General features: G+C 31.1%; 1 protein-coding gene across 3 annotated transcripts in view; it reads left to right on the top strand.

Annotated features, from left to right (window-relative positions):
- The window catches only part of LOC132723309 (A disintegrin and metalloproteinase with thrombospondin motifs 9-like), a 126,902-nt gene that overhangs the window by 62,062 nt on the left and 49,256 nt on the right, over positions 1-15,584 (top strand). The gene's annotated exons all lie outside the window — the stretch shown is intronic.

Genomic DNA, 15,584 nt, shown 5'->3' with positions numbered 1-15,584 from the left:
GATGTAAATAAATGTTCTCTTGTCAATGACTTTTATGGCTGAAAAATAGATAAATTGACACAAAATGCAATAAATGTCAAAAGTGCAGTCTGAATTCAATAAAGAATGTTGTTACCAGTTTTGTAAATGGACTGTGACACTGATTCAAATAATAGGATAAAAAATACAACATGTTGTGTCAATACAAAAAGAACCAGTCCGATGTGTTTTAATTTTTAGTTAAAACATTTGTAGTGCTTAAGAAAATATTTACATAATCTGAAGAAGAAAAAAACATGAGGAGAAAACAAAATTTGATTTTTGTGGGTTTTTTTCAGAGTTACTGCCCCTGTCAATCATATTGCCATTTGTATATTTTATGTGACTGTATTTTTTTTAAATTGTTTAGAAATGTATATTTTTATTTTTATTTGTTTGGCAGAGATAAAGATTTAATAAGATTTAAAGGGAGTATAAATTAAAGATTGTATTATTATAGAAGACAAGTCAAGACAGTTTTTTTATGGCTTTAAAGTATTAAAATTAGCCCTTTTGAAAGAATGAATTAAATCTTTTGAAATGTAGACAGTTAACTTAAGTTTGCCCTTACACTTATTTTAGAATGAAGTAACTTAAGATGCCTAAATGGGACATGATTTTTATTGTGTACTGTTTTATTACATAATTTTTCTACCAAGAGATTTTTTTGGGAGGGCAAATAATAGAAAACATTTTTTTCTTAGACTTTTTAATGGTCTGTTTTTACCATTTTTTTGCTGTCTTAATAGAGTTATTGTGTGAAATCTCTTTGAAGCCTTTAATATGTTTCCATTAGTCAGGTTGCTGGTAATTATGCTTATTCTGGTTACTGAATATACTTTTCTTTGAACTTTTTACAACCTGTCTTTAAGTGTAGAGAGAAGTAAAGTGATTGTATACCTTTAATGATTATGAATCATGTAATGATTGGGTAACATTCAATAGATTAACGGTATTGACATTAAAATAAGCTACCCTAGTGACCTACTGCTTTCACAGTAATTATTCGGTCTGCTACCTGATTTTTTCCATGATTGAATATCTGTTGATTTATTCAAGTTATAAGTGGATTGAAGTTTTCAGTTTCAGTTTACCGCTTTTTGCTTTATGTTTTGAAAAAAAAGTTAATTTAGAGGAAGTTTAAAAGAAAACTTCTGCTTTGGTATATCTTCTAAAATAGAATAATTTGAATGCAACTATATGAAAGCTAACTGGAACAACATGCTAATTGGAATGACAGGTACATGAAAGCAAAACTTCAGATGTACAGTAAGAAGATCTATCAAATGATCATGGAAACTATTTTATATGTTCTCAGAAAGTTGAAATAAACCTTATTTGTTGTGTGAAAGTTGTTGTTAATAAGAAAATCAGATTTTGGAAAATATGTATATGGTAGTTCCCATGGAAAAAGACAACAAATATTACATTGATGTAATTTAGGTTGATATCAGAGACCACACAATGTTTTAGATGTTGGTCACAGTCTGTACTGATAGCATGGGGTGGATAATATGTTTTACAAATTCATTACACTTTTCAGACATTTTGACCATTTCATGGAGAGTCTTTCATTGAAATTTGGTCTCATTTATACAAGAATTTATGTAAAGGGATAACATTATTGTCCAGGCAAGGGTGACCCCATGTAATAAACAGTAAAATGACCGCAGCAAATGGCAATATTAATTGAATTTAAAAGATGCATCTTGCTGTGTAAACGGTGTAAATTTGTTAGTATCTGCTTTAATAAAGTTATAAAATATCAATTTTTTTGTTATATGTAGAAAGGACAATGTAACATGGAAATTTATCACAGTAAATGGTCATTTTATTTGGGTAACAGTTTTAAGCCATGGCCACCATGGTATAATGTTGCTAGGATAGTCTCTCATTTTTATCCAATTTTTACTAAGTTTTAAACATTTATCACTGGTATCTTAGAGATGATAGCTAAACAATATTTTGCTTTTTTTGTCAGATATTACATTCTTATCACCAAAAACATATCTACACCCAAAAAATTAACAAATGGAAAAAAAATATACAAAAAAAGCTTACTTTATAATTGTTAAGAAATAAAAAAACGAAATTGATCATTAAGTTTTGGTCTGTTTATAATGCAAAGTGTTTTTTTGTATTTGTTTGATGTTTGTTTCTATGCATGCAGTTGAATGCTTCACTGATAAAACAAGAGGGTATTGTGTTTCAGTTTTTTTTAATTTTATGAATTAATTATGATAAAAGTACCCAAAGGTCATGCTGTTTGATGTTTATTCATGTGTAGTGATGGTTTTATGCAAATATTGGGATTGACAGCATGTGATAGTTGAATACAAATTGCATATTATGAGGTTCAATGGACACTCCAGCATCTATTGTCACTGGTCATAGTATTTAAGGTTATTCTCTGACCTTTTTAGTGGAGAGTTTCACACATTTTATCAGATTTTTCTCAGATTTTCAGTGTTTTTGGTTTTTGTATCTCCACCACTGGAGAGTTAGTAAACCTCCACGAAAGAAGCCGTATGTTTGTTTGTTCTTTCATTTCTTCTCTCATTGAGATGCCTCTGTTTTGAATGCTAACAGAATTGACAAGATGTGTTATTTTCTGGCATATTGTAGCTATTCTGTTTATAATAGTTTTCCATAATTTACGATTTGCTTTTCCTGTACATGTGTGTAGTTATTACCTGGTTCTGTTAAGCCAGATCTACTACAGTATTGGATCTCAATAAACACTTGAAGACTAAATTCCCTTAGCCTCATTGAAAACATTAATGACCACCCATAACTTTATCTTCCTGTTTGAGATTATTTACATATACAATAATTAAAATGTTGTTATTTGCGATTTATAGCCCATAATTAGTTAATGAAATTATAAAACTACAAATGTTTTCACTATGGTTGAAATAAGAGTTTTTATTATCTTTGGCCATAAAAATACTGAATCAAAAGGAAAAATATGAAAAGAAGAGCTTTTGTGTGTTGTAGTGTGTTCAATAACTCTGAAGAAAACAGTGGCATAAGTGTCACTCACATCTAGAGCAGAATCCAGTTCACTGCCTTGTGCAGCAGATTCAAGGTCACCAATATCTATAGCATATTCAAGATCACCAATATCTGCAGCAAATTCAAGATCACCAATATCTGCAGCATATTCAAGGTCACCAATATCTGTAGCATATTCAAGGTCACCAATATCTGCAGCAGATTCACGTTCACCACTATCTGCAGAAGATTCAAGGTCACCAATATCTGTAACTTGTTCAAGGTCACCACTATAGGCAGCAAATTCAAGGTCACCAATATCTGTAACTTGTTCAAGGTCACCACTATAGGCAGCAAATTCAAGGTCACCAATATCTGTAGCAGATTCAAGGTCACCAATATCTGCAGAAGATTCAAGGTCACCAACATCTGCAACATATTCAATGTCACCATTAGAGTATCTGCAGTATATTCAAGGTCACTTATCTCTGGAGCAGATTTAAGGTCACTAATATCTGTAGCAGATTCAAGGTCACCACTATCTGCAGTAGATTCAATGTCACTAATATCTGTAGCAGGTTCAAGGTCACCAATATCTACAGAAGATTCAAGGTCACTAACATCTGCAGCAATTTCAAAGTGACTAACATCAGTAACAAAATCAAGTTCAACTCCATCTGCATCAGAAACCATATCACTAACATCTGCAGCAGATTTAAGATCACTAACATCTGCAGCAATATTGATGTCACTAACATTTTGATCAGTATCCAGATATCTAACTTCTGCACCAGGATGAAGGTCACTAACATCAGCAGCAGATTCAAGCAGCAATATTGAGGTCACTAACATTTTGAGCAGTATCCAGATATCTAACATCTGCACCAGGATGAAGGTCACTAACATCAGCAGCAGTAATTCAGGTCACCTACATCAAGGCCATTAGAGTAAAGAAAGTGCAAACTTATTAAACCATGTAAAATAAATAATTGGAATGAATTAAATGGTCATTTGAGGACATACTCTGTTCAATAACCCTGCAATGACCAGCCAGTATGTTATTTCTGTAACTAAATGTAGGCATAACCAAGGAAAAGCTAAGAGGAGATAAATGTGTGTGGTTTAAAGGTATAATGGAGCTTTTGAGTATTGGTTGTAATTTTCTTTTTCCATTTACAAGATAAATTTACTACTACAAACTTTATAAATTGGGTTTTCTGTAGATCAGCATGGAATCCTTTGGAAAAAACCTTCATTAATAAAGCAGTGCAGTTGTAGTGTTATTATTAATATATTAATATTTTAACAGTCATTATATCCTCAACACATGCGTTTTCTCAGTGTCAGATTACCAGACCAATTCCCAACGGCAAATATGCAGATTTTTACCAATCTTTAGAAATATTCCCAATCAAACATTAATTCCCAATATCCAAACTCACAAATTTACTGGGGTTCATTCAGTATAATAATTCCTCACATTTCCTTGTCAAATTTTATTTTGTTTATTTATGTTGATATTAATTTTGCGTTGGTTAGAATAAACAATGTCACACAATTAAAGATACTGCACCAAAATAGCCTGAAGGGAGGTTTCAAAAGGTGCCAAATATTTTTCCCGATTAAACAATTTTATAACACAAAATTTCCCAAATTGGACTCTATACATTTCCCAAAAATCACTTGGAAAAGGCATAGAAAGTAAATTAGATTTTATAGCGATGACCTGTTTATTGACTAGATATTTTGGTTCTAGTTTTGCTCTTTAATAAGACTAACAATAGTTGCCAATTCCAAATTTCCAAAATAAGGCCTGTACAGAATATGAAAATTGAAATGGAAAATAGTAAAAGTAATAGCAGAATTCATTCTGTGAAATGAATATGAAAACTTCAGTGTAGGAGTGTTATTACCACAGTGCAATACTGACTTACATCCTTTTATGATAGTCTAGAATTGACTAGGTGATATATGAACTTCCTCTTGGTGGTCAGAGGTATAGAGCAAGTCATTGACTTTAGTCAATATAATTTTATGATCTATTAATAGTTGCAGCAATTATCTACCTAATTACTATTTTCTTGATCATAGTCTTGTATTGGTAAAGTAGTAGGGAGTAAATATCGGTTAATGGAACTTTAATTTCTCACCAAGTTCAATGTATTTCCTTTGTAATCAAATTAAGCATTCATCTGTTGATATTTCCTGTAACATTAGGTTTATTATAATGTTTAATAATTTAAGCCAGAACTTTATAATCATTATAGATTTCACATGATTGGTGACTTTAATTCATTTACACTTTCCTCACCATGAGGCTTTACAAAAAAATTATGATTTAGAGTTTGTGAATTTCCAAGTTTAATGAGCATGGTTTGTTGTTTTTTTTCCTCTTTGATTTTATTGATGTATAGACATTTTAAGTTCTTGGGCAAAAGATTTCGTTTCTCTCCATGACAATTAAGAAGAAAACTCAGAAATTACAGTGAAATTTCTTTATTTTACCGGTAAGTTGAACGACATTGTTTCTGTAACTATATCACTCCACATTATTTTAGTTTTAAATTGAAATTTGCTCATCCCTCAATTTTACTGTCACTGGAATAGACATCATTATTAGGCTAGGTCTTTGTCTTTTATTACCGTTGTTTGATTTTGGTTAAGAGTAATAGCCACAGCTGTGACATAAAAGGGTATTTTGACATTACAATGTGACACTCCATGATACATTTATGAGGTTGTAAACAAATGTCTCTGTAATTCTCCATAGCAGATTAATTAACCCAAGTAACATATTAATACTGAAAAGATCATTCAGTGTGATGTTTTTATTAACTTGCTGGTAGTTAGGAATTTTTGCTCACCTGTTTAGTTTTCCTTAAAAACCATTGTGGTTTAACATTTAATTATATGCTTTAATAAGAAAAGAAATGATTTTTAAGTATTAATTAGTAGTCTTCTTCTTAATTGTTGATAATAAATCAATCTTAAGTCTACTTATCTGTTTTTAACAGCCATTGATTCTTGCTCACACCTGGTGCACTTCTTAGAAAAAATCTTTTTAATTTAAAATTATAATGCCAACAATTAACAAATTTTATCATTCCCTTTTCTTATGCATGTATTATTTACTCTTTAATCATAACTTTATTTTCGTTATTTTTTATAACTTGGTTTAACTTTGATTGATTCTTTGTGTTTTCTGTTCCAAAAAAATATATCCTTAAAGTGTTAGAAATGCCTACAGCAAGTAGGAAATACATTAATATAAACTAGAGTGCATCATCTTATGCAGGGAAAGTTGTAAATTAATTACTAGAAAGTGATTCATTCAAATCTCATTATATCCCAGCATACTCCTTTCATTATATGTTCTCTTTACATTAATTATTCTCTATAAATATAACAGTAATGGTGTAATATGTCCCTTTTTGCAATATAAATGATATCCCCCAAGAAAATTATTTTTTTATAAAACTTTTTACATCTATACAAGTGGTCATGCCTGTTTTACAAGTGAGTCATAGTTTAGTATTAATTAGTTGTAAAATCCATTAAAATGGTGATATCAGTGCAAATATAAAGTTTGTTCTTGTTAAATTAGCTTTTTATCAGTAAATCCAAGTTTTATCCAAGATGAAATGCCCTAATTACCGAAGTTATTAAATGCAATAACTACTTTGAAAATTTACTTAGAATTGTTTGCTTAATTTGATACAATCATGTACCATTGTCTTGGAAAAAATTCTTAATTTGTAATTCCTAAGAAAGCATGATATAAGCAAGGTCTTAGATATTGCAAGAAATTTTTCTCCAATGCTGTCTAAAATATATATTACCCTTGATTTATATAATCTTAGAAGAGTGTATAGATAACCTGTGAATGTTATTGGGTTTTCCTTTTCACTGATGCCAGTGGACTGATGATGGAACAAAGTTTATTTTGATTCCTGCAAAAAACAAAAGCTGTTGCCATCGAGTGTACCAGATCTCGTAGAGGGACATGTGGATCCAATTTTTTTATTCCCAAGTCTTCTCTCGACTTTGTTGATATATTTAATGGTAAATTTATTACTATAGCATGATAAATTTTATCATAATTTTGATATATGGACATACACACACATCCACACACACCTAGTGCTGTAGAAACTACATTCACAGGGGGGAGAATAACATTGATTCCTATAAATGATATTGAATTCATTTCCATACTATTATTACTATGATTGAATCATTTTATAGCCACCTGGTTCTTAATAAGATTTGTTAGGAAGTTGAATAAATTTTTAATTAGGATGGACAACAAAGTGATCAAGAAGTGTCAGGAGTGGCAGTTTTTTATTTTTCAAATATTTTGAGTGACTTGACCATTTTATTTAACAGTCAGTTGTCAGAGTTTCGTGATATTTCAAGTGTTTAACTAGTGTGAAGATTTAAGCTGAAGCGGTCAGTGACTTTTGATAATAATCTCACCTGTGGTCAGATTAGTAATAGGATAGTGATATTTTAAATCTTGTAATAGATTCATGACAGCAACTCAGTAGAATTAAAAATTTAATTGTTAAATCTGGCGATGAAAGATATATGTAATTGTATAAGTTGACTTCTTGATGAATTCATGCAAATGAAGTCCAGTGAAATGTACGTGTTATTAGAAATTACCTGTCAAATTAGAAAAAAGGTACTGAACTTTTCACCTGCGTTCTTTTACAGATTAACTGATGTTATAATTTTTTATAAGAGTCGATCTAAATATTATCATAATTAATAAATGAATGAGATTTTCTTTCTGCTATGAAAGAGTTCAATTTCCAGAGGATGCAAACAAGAAAGGTTTTTGAACTTTTGTTATGATCAGCTTTTTAGCTCGACTTTTCTATGAAAAGGGGAGCTATCCTACTCGCCCCGGCGTCGGCGTCGGCGTCGGCGTTAGCGTTGGCGTCACACCTTGGTTAAGTTTTTCGTACCACCCCACTTTATTTCAGAAGTATTACAAGTATGGCTTTGAAACTTACCATACTTGTTCACCATCATAACCTCCATCTACAGACAAGAGTACATAAACTCTGTCAAGGTTTTTGACAGAATTATGGCCCTTTTTTGACTTAGAAAGTGTATTGAGCTTGGTTAAGTTTTTTTGTACCACCTCACTTTATTTCAAAACCATTGGAGGTATTGCTTTGAAACTGACCATACTTGTTTACCATCACGACCTTCATCAACAGACAAGAGGACATAACTCTGTCAAGGTTTTTGACAGAATTATGCCCCTTTTTGACTTAGAAAATACATTGAATATGGGTAAAATCCACTTATTGCCTTAACCCTTTGAGATATTGCTTTGAAAACTTTTAATGCTATTTCACATCATTACCCCCATCTGTACGCAAGAGAAGGTAACTCTGTCAAGGATTTGTTTTAAAAATTAAGGCCTTTTATCGACTTAGAATCTTGGTTAAGTTTTTAGTACCAGTCCACTTTTTGACTGAACTGTTTGAGATATTAATTTGAAAGTTGGAATACTTGTTTACAATCATGATTCCCAAACATGTCCAGGAGAAGGTAATTCTGTCAAAGATTTTATTTGAATTATGGCCCTTAACTGTCAATGTTTTGTATTATAGGCAAGCACTAAAAAACTCAACTCAGTTTTTTTTTCTTTCTTACCAGCCCTCTTTTGACTTAAACATTTCAAACTTTGCTGCAGTGTTCAAGGGTATCACACAATTCAGTAAAATAATTCTTCACTAAATATCTTAATGCTCATAGCCATTGTTCACTTTAAAAATACAGAGATTCTTGTATTGCCTTTTACTGCAAAAACTTTTTTTATTGGCAAGCAATAAAAAAGTCGAGCGCGCTGTCTTACGGACAGCTCTTGTTATTTTCCCTGAGGTGGTTCTCTTTTAGGTTACTATAATTCTATTTTAGTGTACATTTTGTGTTCTGTCTCTTGCTAACCTTTCGTTTAAGTCAATGGTGTTTTGGTTTTCCTTTTTGTCTCTGTAGTTTAAGTTTCGCTCAGATTTTTTTTCATTGGATAAACATGTAATTATATAAATTTGTTTGGGATTAAAATTCAGTTTATCAAGGGACTGACCTATTATAACTTCCATCATACTTGTCTGAATAAAAAATAGTTACTAGGGGATACGTTTATTCGTTTGTTTTTAACTATTTGATAGCATTGTAGTAGTTTAGAGTATTGTGTCAGTTGTTCTAATATCTATCTATATAAGGTCATTTTTTTTTAAAGAAAAATGACATACAGGTCAAAATGATAGATGTGACAACTTGATATACTTCTTTTTCAAAACTTTTCCTGTTTAATGCAACAAATATAGTTACCAAGGTAATCACCTTCTACAAAGCACATTTGTGATCATTGTCATGACAACAAGATGTTGTATGTCACACATTTGATTACAGACTGCCTACAGACTGCCTCAGACTATATATTCCTACAGATGAAGTAAATTTCTACAAGTATAACATCTTTCTGTTCTTTAATGAAAGGTGTCTTTACTGTCATCATTAATGTTTAACCTGATGATCTAACAATGGCATAATTTATTCAACTTGTCATGAATGTTAAATTCAAAACGTATCATTATACCTACGAGGGCGAAGAGAAGAATATGTATTACACGCGATTCGTTGATTTATGGTTGTATCTGATGTATGTTTCTTTTACTTTAGAGCACAAAAATGACAAATTTCTTTGGTGTTAAGTTAAAATTTATGTCTGCCACCGTCAGCTAGGTTTACATTGAAGTCTTTTATGAGATATTTAAGGATATTTTTTGTTGATTTTACGATTTATGGGATGCCCAAAGATCAAAATTTGAATTTTGTAAAAAAAAATAAAAAAAATAACCTGCATTAAAAGATGACTTAATCTTTTAATTAAAGATTATAAATGCAACTTTAAGTTTGAAATTTATTGTAAAAGTAAGTGGAAACATTGGGTTTTCCCCTCCTCTATTTATTGTGGAAGGGAACATGTGGTTTGAGCATATGGTTTCCCCTTGTCTGTCTGGCTGTTCTGCTCTTCAACAGTAGACTGACAAAACTTGAGAATATGTGGAATATGTGGGCATCCATGTCCTATGATTAAATTACTTTAATTTTTTATTATCATTTTCTGATAGACAGATGAAGCTTTATACATTGTGATATATTTAGTTTTCTTTATCTTTTATAATATTTATATTTAGCTCAAAATGTATTGAAGGTTAATTTGCATTTATTTATAATTCGGTCAAGGTAAATAAAAAAGAAGAAAATTCTTTATGAATTAGGTGTTTTCCTTACACTGATGGCATTTTTTTTCTGTCAAGTCTCTCAACCATCCGAGACCTCAATCTTTCCATCTTGTTTTATTTCTAGGAATTGCAAAACAATTGCTCTATCTTATAAGATGAAGACAAAAATTCCAAAATCTAACGGAAACAGAAGCTTGGGATCTGTAATGCTCATTGATTCAAAAAAGAACTTATGATAACCCGCCAGACTTATGCAACAAGCACGCGACTGGATTTGATTATCAGAGATAACAATGTCCGGATAGGGTGAATTTGCTGATTACAGAAATTCATAGAGATAGATTAAACGTAGATTCTATTGTGACCTCTACAAGAATTGTGATGTGACCTTTACAAAGTATGCATTTAGCACTGTTGATGATCATGCATAAAACAAATCTTTTCATTCTTTTTTTTCCAGGTTTTCCTTCTTTTATGCAATAGATAATCATTTTTTATGATTTTTTTATCATTACTCTTAATCATTGATACAAGATGTAAAGAAGATATTTTACATGTTATATGAAACAGTATTAATGTTTTACTTTGGATACAGAATGCATGTCCCTGTTTTACAATGTCTCTTGTGCTCTTTTACATTTTTGTCTGCTGACGACAGCCATATAATTATACCCATGTGATCGCAGCAGATTAACCAGCTCGTTATGGTCTGCACTGTCGGTTTTTCAGTCAGGAAATATTTAGTATTTTCCCTTAAAAATGATGAATGGTTTTGTCCAAAATGATAGATAGACAGGTCCATTTTAAGATAGGGTAATTATATCAGGTCAAAATATGAAATGTATATGCATTATACATGAAGAGATGAAGCTGTCTAGCTGAGTTTAATTACAACACCTGACAAGTGTTGTTATCAAAGTGCAAGATGGAAGCTGAATGAGAGCAGGACATCATCAGTCTTCATCCAGTTGTAAAGACAGAAAATTGTAAAATTAATCAGAAGTGTTGATTACAATTTGAAAGTAAAACTAAAAAACTGAATGCAATGAAAGTGAAGTCGGTGATAAAATGTTTGTTATCTAGTACTGCTATTTTTGATTCTTAATTATCATGATCTATATATAAAAGCTATTATGATAAAATAAAACTAAGAACACATGCATTTGCTTTGAAAATAAATGAAAATTGTCTAGATCTGAGACCCTCTATTTTGTATAATTATGTTGTTCTCAAATGTTCCAAAATGATTCAGTTCTCTCCACAACATTTACCAATCAATTACTTCATCTCCTACTGTTGTTTTGTTTACTGTTGTTCTACTAGGTATATATTTTCTATCTACAATAAATGATTTATTTTCTGATATCCGAAGAGTTGGTCTAGTTGGAAACTCTTCAAAATGGAGATTAGAACTGCCCTCGGAGTCTCGCGTAACCTGGCTGTGAATTCTTGGATAACAGAATTCGCAGACAGTTGTAAATTGTAATTTTTTATGGCTGCTATAAGCTTGTTTTAAAGTTGTGTAAGAAGCTGAGAGGGTGTGATGATGTTCTGTGAAATTGGTATCAGAGAGACTTCATGTCATGATGCCGGAAGTTTTCAGCTGAGGGTTTATTGACTATGTCCATATCATAGCAAATAAAACAAAATCAACCCAAAACACCAAAACAACAAGCAAACTTTGAATTTGAATGTGAATAACTAGAAGAATTAGTATGACATTATAACATGTGTTAGTTTAAGAGAATATAGTTATGAAAATTGAATACAAAATGTATTTAAGGGGAATACTGGAGGAACAAAATCAATTTACTATCCAAAATTATTTTCAAATTACAAGTTTCATGTTTGTATGGAGATTTAAAAGGATCATTGTCATGCACTTTTACCAGAAACAGTATTAAGAAAACAATCAAGGTTAATTGTTGTCTAAAGTAAATCAGGTGTTTCCCATGCTGGAATGCACTGAAGGTGATATTCAGTAATAATATTTTGGCACAAAATAGTCCTCAATGAGACATTTGTTAAAAAAATTGTCTTTTGTTGTATTAAAAAAACATTTCTAAGCTAACAATGTAAAAGAAATATAGACCAAATAGATTGTTGATAGTCCTCTTTTACAGGTGTATTATCTAGCACTTTTACAGCAGCAAATGGAACTTTAGTTCAGGTCATTATTTTTAAAGAAAAAATGCTTTGATTAAGGCGTAGGGTTTAGGCTATGAATATAGTACAAAAAAACTTCAGTCAAACTAATAACAGTTATCATTTGGTAAATTTATAGGTCTGTAACTGTAAAGTATTTTTTTTATAATAGTAGGACATTGTGTTGAACCAAAACATTTCAACATGCAACTGTAATGTCCGTAAATTTGGCAGTTGCATAATTAATACATTCATTACTGCTAACAAGGAGAGAAAAACAAAATGATATGCATTCAGAGATCAGATATCTTTGTCTGAATTCATGCTTTATTTAAATAGTGCATGTATTTTATTCCTCAAAAGAATCATGTGTCTTGGCAAACACATCTTGTTACCTGGTCGTCAGCAGGTACAAACCTCATCAAACGATTACTTGATTGGATAGCAATGTGTTTTAGTCAATCCCGGCACTTTTCTCATGATTTTTTGTATGTTTATCGTGTTAGATTTTGAGTTTTAAATTGGCTGTTCTATTTATATTAATTGTTTAACCTACAGATCCAGACTTCCTGTAAGATTTAAATGTGTGCACCATGATGAATCTACAGTGTTTTATGTGAATCGTATCTTATATAAACCATAGCTGTAATAGCTGTTAAAAAAATCTATTTACAGAATTTTATGATCAGATTTGATGATGATATCAATCACTTTAGCAAAATCTAGAAATAAATCTTACAAATTGACTTGCAGTGCATAGGGTGCAGCCGAGAAATAGAATAACATACATCTTTTGAATGAGACTGTTTGTTAGAATTATTATTAAAATATCAGTTAGTTGTATTGTTTGATTGGTAAATGGAAGAGTTGTTTAATGTTAATGAGAAGTTGTTTTAATTAATGCTGTGAGGTCATCTATGATCATGATTTGTAACACATATGAAAAGTTAATCTATCTTAGCTTATAGGGTTTTCAGATGCAGGTGCATCTGTGAAGACAACCAGTAAAATTCACCTTTGCAAAAGAAATGACAAAACTTGACATCATGAATAATTGCAGTTGAAGAATATTTCACAGTAGAAAACCAATATTTTACAGCTTTCATATTGCCAGAAAGTAGGAAAGTAAGATTTAAAAGCAGTTCAGCAAATTATTGTAGGGTGGTATAGTTGTGGATCACTGGTACAGTTAATTCAATTTAAAACTAATGCATTTAAAACCACTGATTGTCTGCAACTACAGCTGGATGGGAGAATCTCGTTTCCTCGAGATTACCTTGAAATAGGGGATTAAAGAGAACAATGTTTAGATTTTAATAGTCTGTAAGGCAGAACTGATGAAAGTGTACACTTAAGTCAGAATGTTTAGAATTGTTTACATTTTAAGAACTACAGTACATGTACTGCCGATGGAAAAAAATAAAAATATCTTTTTCTTATTTAGGCCGATTGTGAAAAATGAGTAGCTGGTTTTAGACCAGTGATAATACTGGGGATACAATATTACGAAACAAAGTTATTGTAGTAAGAAACAAAAAGGACAAACTCAAATTTTGTAAAATATATAGATGGCATATTTCTATTGCTTGCAAACAATATTAGGGAATAAAATATCCTTGATGACATGGTACAGCATAAGCTGTCTAAATCATATCAAACTTTAAATCATTTCTTTAACTTAAAATAGTTCGTAACATTTTTGTATCGATTAATTTTATCAGTGTAATTACAATCTTTCTTTAAAGAAGTAGTTAACTAATTAATTAGTGAAGCAATTTAAAACTAACAATGATTGCATGATATAAGTATATATATATTATTGTTCCGTGACAGGTATTGGTAACTTGTTGTGACTTTGAACTGTATTATTGATACCTCTAGTCTCGCAATGTTACACCTCCAAGTGCCAATACTTCAAATATACACCCCGTTTGATCTGTCAGTATTTGATGAACCGATAGTCCTATCGTTTGACAGCCATATTGTTTTTGTCTCGACTTTGGGTGTCACTGTGTACGCGGAGTTGATCGTCGGATACCGGTCTGTGCCAGATATTGCAGATGGGACATAATATCGGTGGAAACAATACAATACCGTCTCAGCTGTATAGTTTTATATCTAAATCAACAGTAGTTGATAGATTTTTCTATAATTTGCTCAAAGGACTGAATAGCTAATTAGGGGGTAGTGAATAGTTCCATTTAATTGGAAAACACCTTAAATAAATCTAATTAGGGGGTAGTGGAAAGCTTTGTGTTACTAATGGGTGACTAGGACAGCACACCTCAGTTTGAATGATTTAAGAGTTGCAGATCAAATGTATACAGCAGACAGATGATATATCTGGCTAATATCAGCAATACATTCTAGCTGATTAGTTTCTAGATGTAATAAATTAATAAAAGAAGCCAGATTTTAATCGTTATCATGCAATACCAAGGGACACATAGATAGATTTTTATAAAATTGATGAATTTTGAAATATTTCTGATAACATCTTGAAATAATCCAATTCATTCATTCAATTGATTTTTTGCCATGTGAAATTGGAACTGGAATATTTTGAAAACGAGTTGTTCTCTTTACAATGTAGGTATTGTTTTTGAAACAAAATCTCAAAGCTAAAGTTGGAGCCATCAGTTCATATTTTATTGTAGCCTGTTGTAATATTACTCCTCTGCCTTTGTCTTGTAGATTTTGAAATAAGTTGAAAATACCAAGAGTTTTTAATGTATTTGACATAGGTTTCAAATTGTTTTTAAACTTTTCGCATCATTTTTTAGATAATTTAACTCAGACCTATTTGGCTAGCAATGCATTTTTACTGGCTTTGATAAATCTTGATTTTTTTTAACTAACAAAGTTACTTGTTATTAATAAAGATAATTCACAAATTACTGCAGTATTTACAATTTAATGCCAGTTGGAGGAAAAAAGTTTTAAAGAAGGTAAAATGAATGAACCAAAAACAGACCATCTGCTCAATAAGTTTCCAATTTTTGGGCCAGACATCAGATTCTGTGTTTATCTGTTACATGAAAACAGTTTACAAATTACTTCATACCTTTCCCATTGACGCAACAGGTTTTACTATGGTCTGGAAGATTTTACCCTGCTGCCAGAACCACATATCACTATTCTCATATACTCAACTGTTTA

This window comes from Ruditapes philippinarum, unplaced genomic scaffold (assembly GCF_026571515.1).
Source record: "Ruditapes philippinarum isolate M1 unplaced genomic scaffold, ASM2657151v2 ctg184_1_1_1_1, whole genome shotgun sequence".
In the NCBI taxonomy this organism is placed as follows: domain Eukaryota; kingdom Metazoa; phylum Mollusca; class Bivalvia; order Venerida; family Veneridae; genus Ruditapes; species Ruditapes philippinarum.
Note: the sequence above shows the minus strand (reverse complement) of the source record. Positions and strands in the feature narration are given on the sequence as shown.